This window comes from Miscanthus floridulus, chromosome 19 (assembly GCF_019320115.1).
Source record: "Miscanthus floridulus cultivar M001 chromosome 19, ASM1932011v1, whole genome shotgun sequence".
Classification (NCBI taxonomy): domain Eukaryota; kingdom Viridiplantae; phylum Streptophyta; class Magnoliopsida; order Poales; family Poaceae; genus Miscanthus; species Miscanthus floridulus.
In genome coordinates this window covers 9,835,414-9,849,239 of record NC_089598.1, presented here as the reverse complement: position 1 = coordinate 9,849,239, position 13,826 = coordinate 9,835,414, and the positions used below count along the sequence as shown (strand labels likewise).

The following is a 13,826-nucleotide window of genomic DNA, read 5'->3' as shown; positions in this document are numbered from 1 at the left end:
ACCGCTCTTGCTAAGGTTACATCACTTTGATCTTTGTGAGTTGTGACTGGTATTCGAGCATCGTGGATGCGTGAGGATAGCGTGGCTTGCCTTTCCGGAGTATGTTGACGTGGTATTTCCCTTTCAATGTGGTATATGTATTGTTTTGGTGATTCGTTTAGATCTTTCCGTATTATATATAATGTTTAGCTACGATGATGAAGCGAATACACATGGGATACAAAGGAACTTAGAAAAGTATACATATGTTCAGTTTGATGTGTTCGGCAGGACTGAAAAATAAGCCAAAATACTGTTCCAGCTGATTGTTGCGAGAGAAAAATACTGTTCTGGCTGAAAATCACTGTTCACGTGAGGGGGCTGGCCAGCCAGCCATCCACCGGCCAGCCAGCCGAACAGCCCAAACGTTCTTTGCAAAAAAAAATATCCAAATTTGACCAACTATGTATTGATTATTTTAAAAATACATGGACACAGGACACATGATTTAAAAATAAAAAACAGTTCTGGCCGAACCCGCTAAGGCTCATACATCGTGACATAAGCACCGATTCACTTTCGCAAGCCAAATTTCCTAACTTTCCCTTTCACCTGTAACTTGAAATAAAAATAGAGAACATATATCAAATGAATAAACATTATACAGATTGGGGTTTGTCAGAACAAATGGAGTGTAGTTCCATTTGAACATTGGAAATTACCTTAGCTTTTATGCAACAAAAAAGAGGTGGTCTCAAGCTTTGAAGATTCACATGTTTCAAAATTGTGAAGAGGTGGTTTCAATATTCACAAGGGATCATAAAAAAAATGTGAACTGACCTCTTCCAGATTTGGTGCTCCAGCTAGTATTGTATTATAACCAAGTAAATAGTTAGTCCCCACTAAAAATATATAGAAGCCAAAAGAGTCATGTTGTAGAGGAAAATGACAGATTGTAGATGAAGTTATCTGAAGTATGACAGGATCTGGTAGCTTTCTGGACATAATGTAGAGTAGTTCTACTCCAGGTTTCATACACAAAACTGATAAAACAGAGGTTTGCAAAAGAGTGTAAAGCCATCAGGAATATATGGTATTTTTTATCATAATAAAATCATGATATCACTAACCAAAAAGACTGTCAAGCATGAATATAATTTAGTGTTAATTTTATATGCAAATTATGCTAGCACCATGAATATAAAGGTCACCTAAAGCACATTATTTCATAGTATTTGACTGTACTATAGGTTTGAAACTTTGGGCAAGTTCATTTTCTTTGAACAACTGCTTTTTGTCATGATCAATAACATCATTCAGAGGTTTTCTGAACACCTTGTCCATGTAATGATAATAACAAATGTGCCACTGACCTGTTGGATGTTGGATCTCCACTTGCAGTATGAAGCTCACAGCTGGCAGCTCCCAGGCAAGGAACCAGTCATTGCTATTCTGAGTGGTGTGTGCTCGATGCGTCATGGCTTCCATTTAGCAACTCAGTATTGTAAGCCTTCAACATTACAATTAACTTTTAGAGCAGAAACAGATCAGCAACACTACTGATCTCTCTGCTACATGATTTTTATGACAAAGAATACCACTGCAAGACATGTGTTTACCTTTTTATGGGAGAAGAGGCTTAACAAAACGATTAGCTAAAAAGATATAATGTAGAAAAGATTCATCAGGTGAACAACTTTCCTTTAACATTCCCCCCTCCCACGGGCCAAGAAGAAAAAAGAAAAATAGATTCCCAGCATTTAGTGCAGTGCAATTCAAACACAAGACGACTTATATTGTAGGCATGCAAGTTTTGATCGAAGTCATCACTCTAGTGTCCGGTAAGCACAAACATAAAAGAAATCGCCATATAGGGAACATCCCGGCACATCAGCCAAAGATGCTCGACGCATATTTTATCAGAAGTGATAATAGCAAGAAGAATAAACAAGAGTAGTGTAAACTTACATTTTAGAATCACATGATTGAGGAAGAGAATCTGAGCGCTCCTATCCATAGCCCAAGTCTTTTAATCACAAAAATTCTGTTATGATAAAAGAATTCATAGACCTGCTCCAAGGAATTTATCATTCAGTAAAATTATCTAATTTTTAAACAAATAAACATAAAGCAAGTCCTTACAATAATTACCATTGATATTTTACAGGCATAAATTATATAGGGATTCATTAGAGCTAGTTGAAGTTAGACACATAACATTGCCGATTTCCCACCTCCAAAGGCTTTTTAAAGCAAGCACATATAAGATGCTTGATTTTGAAACACCATAAAATGTACAATTTTTAGCACATGTGAGCCATCCAGGTGAGCAGAAACAGGCCAATGGAAAAACTGCGCCATCTAATTTAGACATTTTTTTAATTTCGTACATTCAATGGCAGGTACATATTTGCACAGTCAAAGCATCAGGATAAAACATTCAATAGCTAGAATCATACCATGGCATACAAGTAGCAATGTCTTGTAGCAACTTTGAATCCGGAAGAAGGAATTAGGAACATTTTGCCATTAGAAAGGACTACATGTTTGCGCTGCATGTAACAATATTCACATATGCTGATAATGCGATCCATTAGAAGTACCATGGGTGCAACGTGGGCTAGAGTCTGACATACGTCCTTCTAACATGATAGGAAGCTCTAGGATCGCTGAAGCTGATGCAACCGCCGTTCTTGAGGTCTGCACGACAGAAGAAATCAAATTGAGTCAGCAACAGTTGAAGCAAGCCAGACATATACAATGGCATACTGCAAGCGGGATGGTTGAAAAGAATGTTCTGTCTAATGTCATGAGATAGAAACATGTGTAAGAGCGATTGCCTACGAAAATAAACTATTTCAGTTAGAGAAAAAAAAACAGAACTATTTTTCCCAGGCTAGACATATAAGATGCAATAAATACTAACCTTCTATACATATGGATGCTAGGTCTCAGTTCCATCATTTGGAACTACAATCCACCATGGTATGCCCATCTACAATTCTGCGATCTCAGATAGTCTTAAAAAAAATCCACCAAAGGAAACTAAATTTCTATAGGGAAACTAAGAAGAAATCAATCTCAAGTACTGTAGTTAAGACCTAACCAAAGTAGTTAAGATGTAACCAAACACATTTTTTGTCCAAGCAGATCAAGATCGGACACCAGATCGAGATGATCAACATGGAGAAGGAGGGGGCGTGAACCTCAATGCTAGGAAGACGGCAAGGTAGACTTGGGGAGCCGCCTGCTGGCGGAGATGAGGATGAGTGCGGCCTCTGACCGTCGCTTCCGCTCTGTGGATGCCGACGCCCTAAGCACCGCCGCCTCTCCGTCCTGGTTCGGCGAGGCAGTAATAATTCTGGCAAAGTAGTAAGGATTTAGGAATTCCACCTGCAGATGTGTGTACCTTGGTCCAGCTGCTTGGTCCACTAAATTTCCAACTCTGTCAACCCAGTCGCAGAAGCACTCACATTACAAACAAGCTCACCAGGTGAGCATGCTGATGACTGTGCTAACCTATTACAAAGCACCCACACACCTGCAATTAGTTAGTCAATGCATAAGAATTGATAATTTTTAGCATACTGGTTGACAACGTAGGAATTCAGAAGAGGAGACTGAGCAGGACAAGTGACCTGAAGATGAAGAGCAGACTCCAGACCACGCTAGGGCCTCCACGTCAGGGGCCAACCTCGCTGGATCCGCCGGCGCTGCCGCGGACCGCGGCCCTCCGTGCCAGGGCCGCCCTCGCGGGGGTCGCGGAAGCATGCCAGGGCCTCCACGTCGGGGGGCCACCCTCGCTGGATCCGCCGGTGCTGCCGCGGACCATGGCCCTCCGTGCTAGGGCCACCCTCGCCGGGGCCGTCAGAGCTGCCGCGCCGGGGCCCTCCCGCGCCGCTGAGAGAGAGGGGGAGGGAGCAGGAGAGGCACGCCAGGGAGGGGGGAGGAGGGGGGAACGCCGCATCTGTATGCCGCCGCTGCCGGGGGAGAGGATGAGGCGATGAAGCCGTCGACACGCGCAGCCTTCGTGAAGGCAGGACGCCGCATCCGCGTCCGCCGCCGCTGGGGGAGAGGAAGAGGAAGAAGCGCGGACGGAGGCGGTGAGGCGCGATGCCGCGGTAGGAGAGCGGTTTTTCTGTTTTTTTTATTTACCTTGATTTGACATAGGCACGGGAAGAGACCCAATCCTGAGAGAGCAAATCGATGCGTGCACACGCACGAGACCACGTGGATGCGCTAGACTGGCTACCTTGATTTGACGCAGGCACAGGAAGAGACCCAATCCTGAGAGAGCAAATCGATGCGTGCACACGCACGAGGCCACGTGGATGCGCTAACCAAATCGCTCTCCTACCGCCGATTCTAATAACAGTATTTGGAACAGTAACCAGGTCGCTCTCCTACCGCTGATTCTAGGAGCTTTAATAATAATAATAATAATAATAATAATAATAATAATAATAATATATAATAATATATAATAATAATATATATATATATAATATAATATATAATAATATAATATATTCCAATGCGTGCACATTTCTACCACCACTGTTTTGGCATTTTGAATACTAGTATACACGATAGTTCCTCACTAGACTATTCTTTTAAAGACAGTACAAGTGCCATCAAATCAAATTATACTAGGAAGGTTATACCATCGCTAGAGGGGTATATTAGCAATCTCTTATATTTATTTTATAATTTCATATATATATATATATATATATATATATATATATATATATATATATATATACACACACACACCTAAAAAGCACGAACTGATTTTGTCCACTAGGGGCTTTGTGAACGTGTCCTGCCATCTATGCCTTTCCAGTTGAGTTCCCTTCTCGGCTCCATCTGGTTCAGTTCCCTGCTTCACTGCTTGGCTCCTCAAGCAAATAAAGGAAACAAGAATCATCGGGCCTTCGTGATTTCCAAACCTGTCCGGATCACCGCAATCGCACCCGATCCATAGGGATGAAAGCGGCCCGGAACGGTCGGGAAAACACCGTAACCATTCCCGCTCCGGCATTTTATGACCGGGAACGGTAGCGGGAATTGGAAAGCTGGACGGAAAATGAATTCGATATTACGGGATATCGGGAACGAAATATTTCGATCGGGAACGTGTCGATTACGATCGAGATTCGATAACACAAAAACGGGAACATCGATATACATGTAACCACTTAAAACAGTTAGCTCGACGCAATAATTGCAACCATGCATAATCCATATTCAAACAAATGACAGCAACATATCCACACCACAGCTTGAGTGCTTGACAGAATGACAGGTTGACAGCAACACAGAACAACAGTACGTCACATAGCCACTGAGCCACATAGCACACAAGTCACAACAGTACATCACAGTTCACAGGCAATGAGGCAAGACAACCACACACACAGGCAATGGCACAACACAGAACGCACAACCACAGGTCCAACACTCAACAAACTCACAGACAAGAGACAGTGAGACAACCTACTGGTCCAACACTCAACTCACAAGTACAAGTCTAAATTAAAAATAAAACATGCCCAGCTGCCAACAGCCCAACACACAACAGATGAACATATCATAAGCAGACAACACTACATGTCAAAGAAGCCCATATCATCTCCATGTGGTCCATCTACTTCGTCATCGCTGTCCGCGACATCGTCGTCCTACAAAAAATAGGAGGCATCAGTGTTACAGTAACAAACAATGTAGCAAAATGACTTAAAGATAACTCAATTGACAATACCTCAATGTTCAGCTTTGAAGCAATGGCCTCAATAACTTCAAGATCACCAACAATAGAACCAATCTTCTTATCTGAAATTCAAAGTAAGCCAAGACTCATATATCAGCAAACATGATTATGATAAAATATTGTACAACTAAAACTAAGATGCTTTTCTAACTTCTTCCTACAACAACCCAATCTTTCATGCATATCAAAGCTTCAACCATTTCAGGGTCAAGGCGGCTACGGAAAGGATCAACAACACGTCTACCAGCGCTAAAAGCAGACTTAGAAGCGACAGTTGAGACTTGTACAGCTAGCAAATCAGGAGCTACTTTTGAAAGAATAGGATACTCATCGGTCTGATTCTTCTACCATGCCAAGATATCAAACTGACCACTGAGCCTCAGAGGCGGATCTGCCATGTACTTGTCCAGCTCATTCATATCATCAGCACCATGCCCACTAGACTCATATAAGAAGTTCTCTAGTTCATCATCTCCACTGTCCACTAACATGTCAGTTGTATATATATCCTTAGCATCATTTGACCCACTTTTAGGCCTTGAAGATGAAGGAGCAGCAGCAGCATAGAACTGGTACAATTTCTTCATGACATCAACATGAACTTGAGATGAGATGCCATGGAATTTTCTCATGTAGAACTCTATAAGCCTTTTCTTATATCTAGGATCTAGAAAGCAGGCAACAACAAGTGTAGTGGATGATTTCTTCCAATATTTTTCAAACTTCCTACTCATAGAACTAGCCATTGCACTAATAGTGGTATCTTGACAAATAGACCATTCATCTAGTAAAATCTTTATCTCACAAAACCCTCTATAGAACAGATTTGCAGTTGGATATAAAGTACCAGACAACAGTTCAGTGAGATCAAAGAATTTCTTCAAGCATTGGAACAATTTAAATGCCATGGCCCATTCACCAGGAGAAGGAGTGATTTTTTAATACGTATGGCGATTTGATGATTTAAGCCTCATGAATGCATTCTTGTAGTACAAAGCATCTCGAAGCATCAAATACGTGGAATTCCATCTGGTTGACACATCAAGTGAAAGACCCTTGTTTGTATCCAGCCCACACTCAGTTGCACGCTTCATGAGCTCCTCCCATTGCAATGGAGATCCCTTGACAGCAAGAACTAGTTGTCTAATATTCTCAATTGTGGGTGTGATTACACTCAAACCATCCCTAGCAACAAGGTTCAGTATGTGACAAGCACACCTCACATGGAAGAATAGTCCATCACATATCAAAGACGTTGAAGTAGCATTGACCCTTAGATCAGAGATGATGTCTTTGACTGCTACTTCATTTGCTGATGCATTGTCCAAGGTCAGAGCAAACATTCTCTTGTCAATATACCACTTAACCATAAGTTCAGTAAATGTCTCAGAGAGCTTTGTACCAGTATGATGGCCCTGTACATGCACAAAGTTCACAATCCTTTTCTAGATACACCAATTGTCATCTATCCAATGTACAGTACACACACATGTATGACTTGTTCTGATTTGAAGTCCACATGTCCATGGTGGCACTAAATCGACAAGAGACAGATTTGAACATGCTATACAACCTCTCCTTTTTAGCTAAGAACATGTTCATAATTTCCTTCCTAATGGTAACCCGAGATCTGATTGGAAAGGTAGGACGCAGGGATTTGATGAAATCAACAAAATACTCATGCTCACATATATTAAATGGGTACTCATGCATGACTATTGCCAAGTAAAACTTTCTCAAGCTAGCCTCTTCATCATACTTGTATGGTACCACAGCAGTCATGTCTTTCCCCCATCTTTTTCCACTTTGAGCTGCTACTGGCCCTTCACTATAGTATGTGCCACCCACAGATGGGTCCAAAATCCAGTTGTTCTGTAGTTGTTCTCACATCTGCCCTTGTGATTGCATTTGGGCCAATCGCAATAAGCCCACAACTGAACATATGTCTTGCCATTGTCCTCAACGACCACTCTCTTCTTGGTAAAGTACTACCATACATTGGATGTGCACCTCTTGTGCCTCTTTCCACAAGGTACATCTCCCTCTTGCACAGGCTCATCTCCCTCAACGATGATTGTACTTGCAGTACTTCTTCCAGCAACAACAAGACCTCTATCACTTGCACCAGTAGCACCTATGTCACTTGCAACAGCAGCACCTATATCACTCGCACCAGCAGCACGTATGTCACTTGCAACGGCAGCACCACCTGAACCTAAACCACTGCCACCAGCACCTAGGCTAGCACCACCTAAACCACTGCCACCAGCACCACCTGAACCTGAACCACTGCCACCAGCAGCAGCACTGCCACCTTGACTTGGACTAGATGTAGGAGTTGCACTTGCAGATGATACAGACAGACATATACCAAGATCTTTACCATGGCTTTCACTTGACCTCTTAGATCCTGCCAAGACAAGAATAGAACACATCAATATGAATCTAAGACACCAGTATGAATCAAAGACACCAATAAGACAATATCTGATTTTTTTACATGGCTGTACATTTATATTAACATGGCCAAACAAAAACATTCATTTGGGAGTCAAAATGACAGTAGCAATTGGACCTTACTCGATTACTTTTACTCATGCATCTGTTAGTTTGATAGTTTCATCTAACACACAAGAAATAAAACACAAGGGGACAATATTCATCTGTTAGTTTCATCCCTAACAATAGGCAATCCCATGTAGTGATTCACACATCTAACATCTTTGCCAATAAATGAAACATACACTAATTCACACATCTTTACCTGCCATTGGAAAAGGCGCGAGGGTGCTGCTGTTCACCGGTGGGGGTGGCTCCAGGAAGAGGCAGCGCTTGGAGGCGGATGAGGCAGATGCAGAACCAGAAGCTTGCTCACTTGGTGGTGGCTTCATCTTGGCGTGTGGCCTGCCTCCCTAGCCCCCCAAGTTGTGGATCTATTGTCGCCTCATCGGAGAATCGTAGTAGGGGTGGCCGGCGGTGGAGACTCGGAGTAGGGTGGCCTAGACGCCTGGTGGTGGGCGGCGGCGGCCACCGGCTAGGCAAGGCACCAGGAGGGACCGAGGGAGGCCAGGCCGCCAGGCGCCAGGAGCCCAGGAGAGGAGACGCGCTTGAGAGTTGAGAGAGACTAAGAGTATGAGAGGGAGAGCCAGAGAGGGAATGCGGCGCGGGTGAGTTGTGGTGGGCGGCGGCGTGCCGACTGCCGAAGCCGAACTACCGATTGAGGTTGGCCCCGTGGCTTTGGGTTTGCGGTTTGCCTAGACGACGGACGAGTGGGCCGCACGGCGTGGGGTTTGGGTGGGCCGGCGGGGTGGGTTGGGCCGTTTGCAGACTTGAGACTTGGGAGGCCTTAAAATGGGAATTTCCCATGGGAGTTTTCCTTAACAAATACTGGATCCGCTAATTCGGTCGAGAAATCACTCTAACCGATTTTGATCCCAGATTCGCCGAATTTTCCTGGATTTCTTCCCGAATCCATTTTTTCCCAAGAAAATGATATCCGGTCAGGAATTCCGGTATTCGGTGTCGGTCGGTACGTGAATTTCCCGTTCCCGCTTTCATTCGTACCGATCTAGGGCGCCCCGATGGACAAGCATGAGCGATCCCGACGCTTTACCCAAAAAAAAGGGTGAAGCTGGTGTAGGTGCCATCGCGCGAGACTTAGCGCCGGATGGTAATCTTTTTAGCCTAGAAATCTTTTGACAGGTGTGGGAGTGTAGCTGAGGGCCTTCGCTGGGCAAGGGCTCGGTTGGGTTTCTTGTGGTGGAACCTGCCCAGCCAGGTTTAAGTCCTTGACTTGACACATGTGCTCGTATTTTCCTAAATTTATTTCAGGATTTAATGACACTGTGCTTTTAGTAGCAGGCGACGTCCCCGTCAACAGCGAGGCGCCTGTGGTGACTTTGTGAATCTCGAGGTCTGTTAGCTCAGTCATACTGTGTAATTCTTAAAAAAAATCAATGGGGGCTTACTCGGGTTATTATTGAATCGGACTGCGCATGTGTTATGTCTTCCTTGAAAAATCATAAACCGGATAGGTCCGAGATTGGCCATATTATAGGGGAGGTGAGAGACTTGACTCGATTGATGAATGACTGGAAGTGTTCCCAAGTAAAGAGAGAGTGCAATCAAGTAGCAAATGCTTTAACTTTTTTAGCTAGACGTTGTAAACATTCCGCGCCCTGGCTTGGACAAGTGCTTGCGTGTGCTCTGTCCTTCCATCATGCCAATTGTAATTTGCCGATACCTAGCTAGTAAAGTTTCTCTCTTTGCTAAAAAAAGTCTTGCAATGTCTCCCACTCCTCCTCTGATCTCGGTGCCATTCACCCCCAAATCCTCCATATGAATTCCTCCACGCAATCCCCCAATTCGGTGCTCCTTGAGGACACGGAGTTGATCAGGGTGCTTCACCCGCATCACGCGGCTCCCGTGAAGAAGGCAAAGTGGCACACCTTGAGGGTGACACCAGGCGATGCACACCAAGCACTACTACAAAAAAATCACGAGCCATTGCTCAAATATTAACGAAGGGGGCCAAAAATCCAACCGTGTCATAAAATACATGAGGATTTTTTGGTGCGCGGACGTCTCATTTATGGAGGCGGCCACAATTGACCGTCTCGCAAAATACATTTATAGATGTGGATATTTTATTTATGGAGGTGGTCATGATTACCCGTCTTGTAAAATCGATTTACAGAGACGGTCGCAAAATAACCACATTCTAAAATCAATTTACGGAGGTGGGCCTTTTAAGAGGTCCGCCTCCGAAAATGGAGCCTCGATTAAAAGGCCCGAGGCCCATCAGCAGCCCACTCCAAACCCTATCTATAAAAGGCAACCCTCTCTCCACCTTCTCCACCTCTTAGCCGCCGCACACACTCCTTACGCTTGGCTCTCTTGCGCTCGCAACTCCTAGAGCAGAGCACCTGCCGCTCCCTCTCCACACGCTCAGAGCAGTAGCCACTCCCTCACCACACTCCGTCTCCCACACGCCTCCTACTCCGACTCCTCTCTGGGCTGTGACTCTCTACACGCTTGCCTTCCTCCGGCGTGGGTGGCGACGCATGGGCCCTCCTCCGTCTCGTGTGGCTGGGCACCCAGGCGATGGATGTCCACGGTGAGGCCCCAAACGTCCAGCGAGCTCGCTTCTCTGACGGCCGGCGTCCTGCGTCCCGCGGGCTCGATCTGATGGAATCTGGTGGAGGGTAGCCAGATCTGGTGGAAGGCGGCAACACAGGGCAGGTACAGCTCTCTCCATCTCCCTCTCTCTCTTCCCCTCTTCATCTCTCTCATTCTTTCCCTCTCCCCTTTGCAGATCATCGGTTAAAAGCAATTATCGCAAACCTTTCATTACATATGGACTGCTTGCCTACTTGGGTAAAGCGATTTTGATGGCCTTCCAAAAAAATTCTGTAGTAACGAAGAAAACCTAGCGGTGAACATCAAGGACGCCTTGGACGTGCACCCATCTGCTTAGACTCTGATCTGGTAGCAACAACCACATGGTAATCCCTCCAACCATCTCTTGATTAAGTGCCACCATCCCCACAATAAAGGGGCAGATTCGGGCCTATTTAATGTTGTCCCATGACAAAAATGAATTTTCATGATTTCCATTATAATATGGGATTCATACATGAAGGTGACTCGTATATATAGTATAGGTGACATCAATGTATTTTTAGACTGAATCCACCCCTGGCCGTAATGGATAAGCAATAAAAGCTTTGCTTCTCCATCACCTATCAACGTCGTCGGCCGTCCTTGGGTTGTTGGTCCTTGCCGCTTTGAACTTGGGTTGCTGGCCGTCTCACCATCACTATAGCCAAACTACAGCTTGTGAAGCTCGCTCACAACACTAGGCTTGGTGTCCCACAGCTTCGTTGGCTTTGCTAGCCTTGTTCAGCTTCTTGATGAAGGTGGTCGGATCCATCGGAAAGCTACCCCATGATGCTAGTTTTGACGGCCCACAACTGCATTAGATTATCGACCCTATGCAACTTCTTGATGTCGGTTTCTGTATCCATGAGACAGGACACCAATCACCTTGCCCTGCTCCACATCTATGCTAAAGGGAAGGTGATGGTGTCCTGCCTGATGAATTCGGACACCTTCATCAAGAGGTTGAACAAGGTTGGTGCAGCCATGGGGCGCCAAACCTAGTGTCGTGATCCATCTTCTCGATGAATCCGACCACCTTCACCAAGAATGCAACTTCTTCATGAAGTTGTCCGTGTCCATTAGGCCAGACACCCGTCACCTTGCCCTACTCGCATCTATGCTACCCTAGTACATAGCTACAGATGATCCTATCATGTTTTATCTTCAAAAAAAGAGATTTTTTTAGGAAAAAAGAATAAAGTAGCAAAATTTAATACAAACACACATTCCATGTAGCAAAGTTCTTATTTTTTTTTAAAAAAAAATCTCTCTTTTTTCCTAAGAGAAAATGTGTTAGACTCATCTACGACTGTGTACCAGAGTAGGTAGCATAGATGGGTCAAGGGAAGGTGGCGGTGTCCTGCCTAATGAACTCGAACATCTTCATCAAGAAGTTGAACAAGGTTGGCGCAGCCGTGGGGCGCCAAACCTAGCGTCGTGATCCATCTTCCTGATGAATCCGACCACCTTGTCCAAGAAGTTGAATAAGGCCCACAAGCCAACATAGCTATGGGACACCAAGCCTAGCGTTGGGAGCCAGCTTCAGAAGCTACATCTTGGTTGTGGCAGTGAGACACCAGCAACCCAAGTTCGACGACAAGGATCAACAACCCAACGACAGGCGATGGCTTCTGAGAGATGATGGAGAAGCAAAACTTGTGTTGCTTCTCCATTGTGGCAGTGATATGGCACTGAATCAAGAGATGGTTGGACGGTTACCTTGGAGTCCCAGACTGGAGTGTGAACAGATGGGTAGTGAGCCTCGCGGCTGATAGCATGCTCGACAGGCACCCTTGATATGCACTACCAGATTTTCTTCATGCGGCTAGCAGCGATGGCCAGCGTCTTGGTATGTGTTGCCTAGTTGGTGATGGCCAATGTCGAGAAATGTTAACCATTGTTGATCCATGAGTAACAGTGGGACTGACAATAGGGCTCGATGTGCATTGCTTTAACTTCTTTGAGGAGGCGGCGGTGATGGCTAGGAGCGCGATGTGGCTGAAGCACCTTGATCACCTCGGCGTCCTCCTCTCCTCCCGCGAGTGAAAAACCCGATTGGGTTTTGGTAATTAGGTGACAACATTAGTGGACTAATGCATTTCATGTGAGATGAACATGTGACTTAATCCACAAACTTATCTTGAGCCAACATCATGAAGGCCATGATGAGGTGGCTAGGATTATGAAGTGCAAAGCCTCAAGATGAAAAGAGTTGATGGATGGAGATGAAGGGAATGAAAGCAAAGCAAAGCAAAGGTATATGATAGGCTTTTGCTTTCAATGACTTAAGGTGACTAGAGAAGTGAACTGGACAGACTTAGGATAGATAGTCATACTATAAAAAGGAAAAATCTTTGGTTAATATGATTATCAAGTGTCACTAGGTGAGTTCTAACATTGTATATGTGTTAGGTCGAGTGGCGCGATATGGAAGTAAGAGAAAACCTTTTAAAAATATTTTGAAATTGCTAACTTAGTGCTAAAGGTGTTGGTTGTCCTATGGAAGACCCTTAAGAGTTAGCTATTTGAAAAAGGTGTTAGAGAGGATTTCCCCGGTAGTCACTGGAGCTTCGTTTACACAGCCATGCACAATGGTGTTATGAGTGTGAACCTTACATTTCCACACTCACTAGAGTGGTAGCACCGGCTTAGGCTCTGACACATGTCAATGAGAGGCTATGCGCGGGTGTTTTCAAATGGAGCACCGAAACCCTCCAATGTAGGACACTAGAGACTATGGTTGCACCATAGCATAATTCTAGAGAGGTTATTTTGTGTGCAAAGTTGGCTTGAGATCACACTAGAATTGTTTGGTGGTCATCGGAGTTTAAATAGCGTAATGGCTAGATTCTGACACAGTTGTCAGTGATCGTTTGGGGCTCCGGTGCTACCATTGGAGACCTTTGGTGAGTAT

At 44.7% G+C, this 13,826-nt stretch overlaps 1 long non-coding RNA gene across 1 annotated transcript; it reads right to left on the bottom strand.

Annotated features, from left to right (window-relative positions):
* Window positions 1-2,456: 2,456 nt before the first annotated feature.
* On the bottom strand, window positions 2,457-3,319 carry LOC136527757 (uncharacterized). The gene is made up of 3 exons (XR_010776919.1): window positions 3,186-3,319; window positions 2,906-2,982; window positions 2,457-2,679 (listed from the first exon to the last, which is right to left on the bottom strand). It is a non-coding gene; the product is annotated as an uncharacterized lncRNA (long non-coding RNA).
* Between the last annotated feature and the right edge of the window lie 10,507 nt (window positions 3,320-13,826).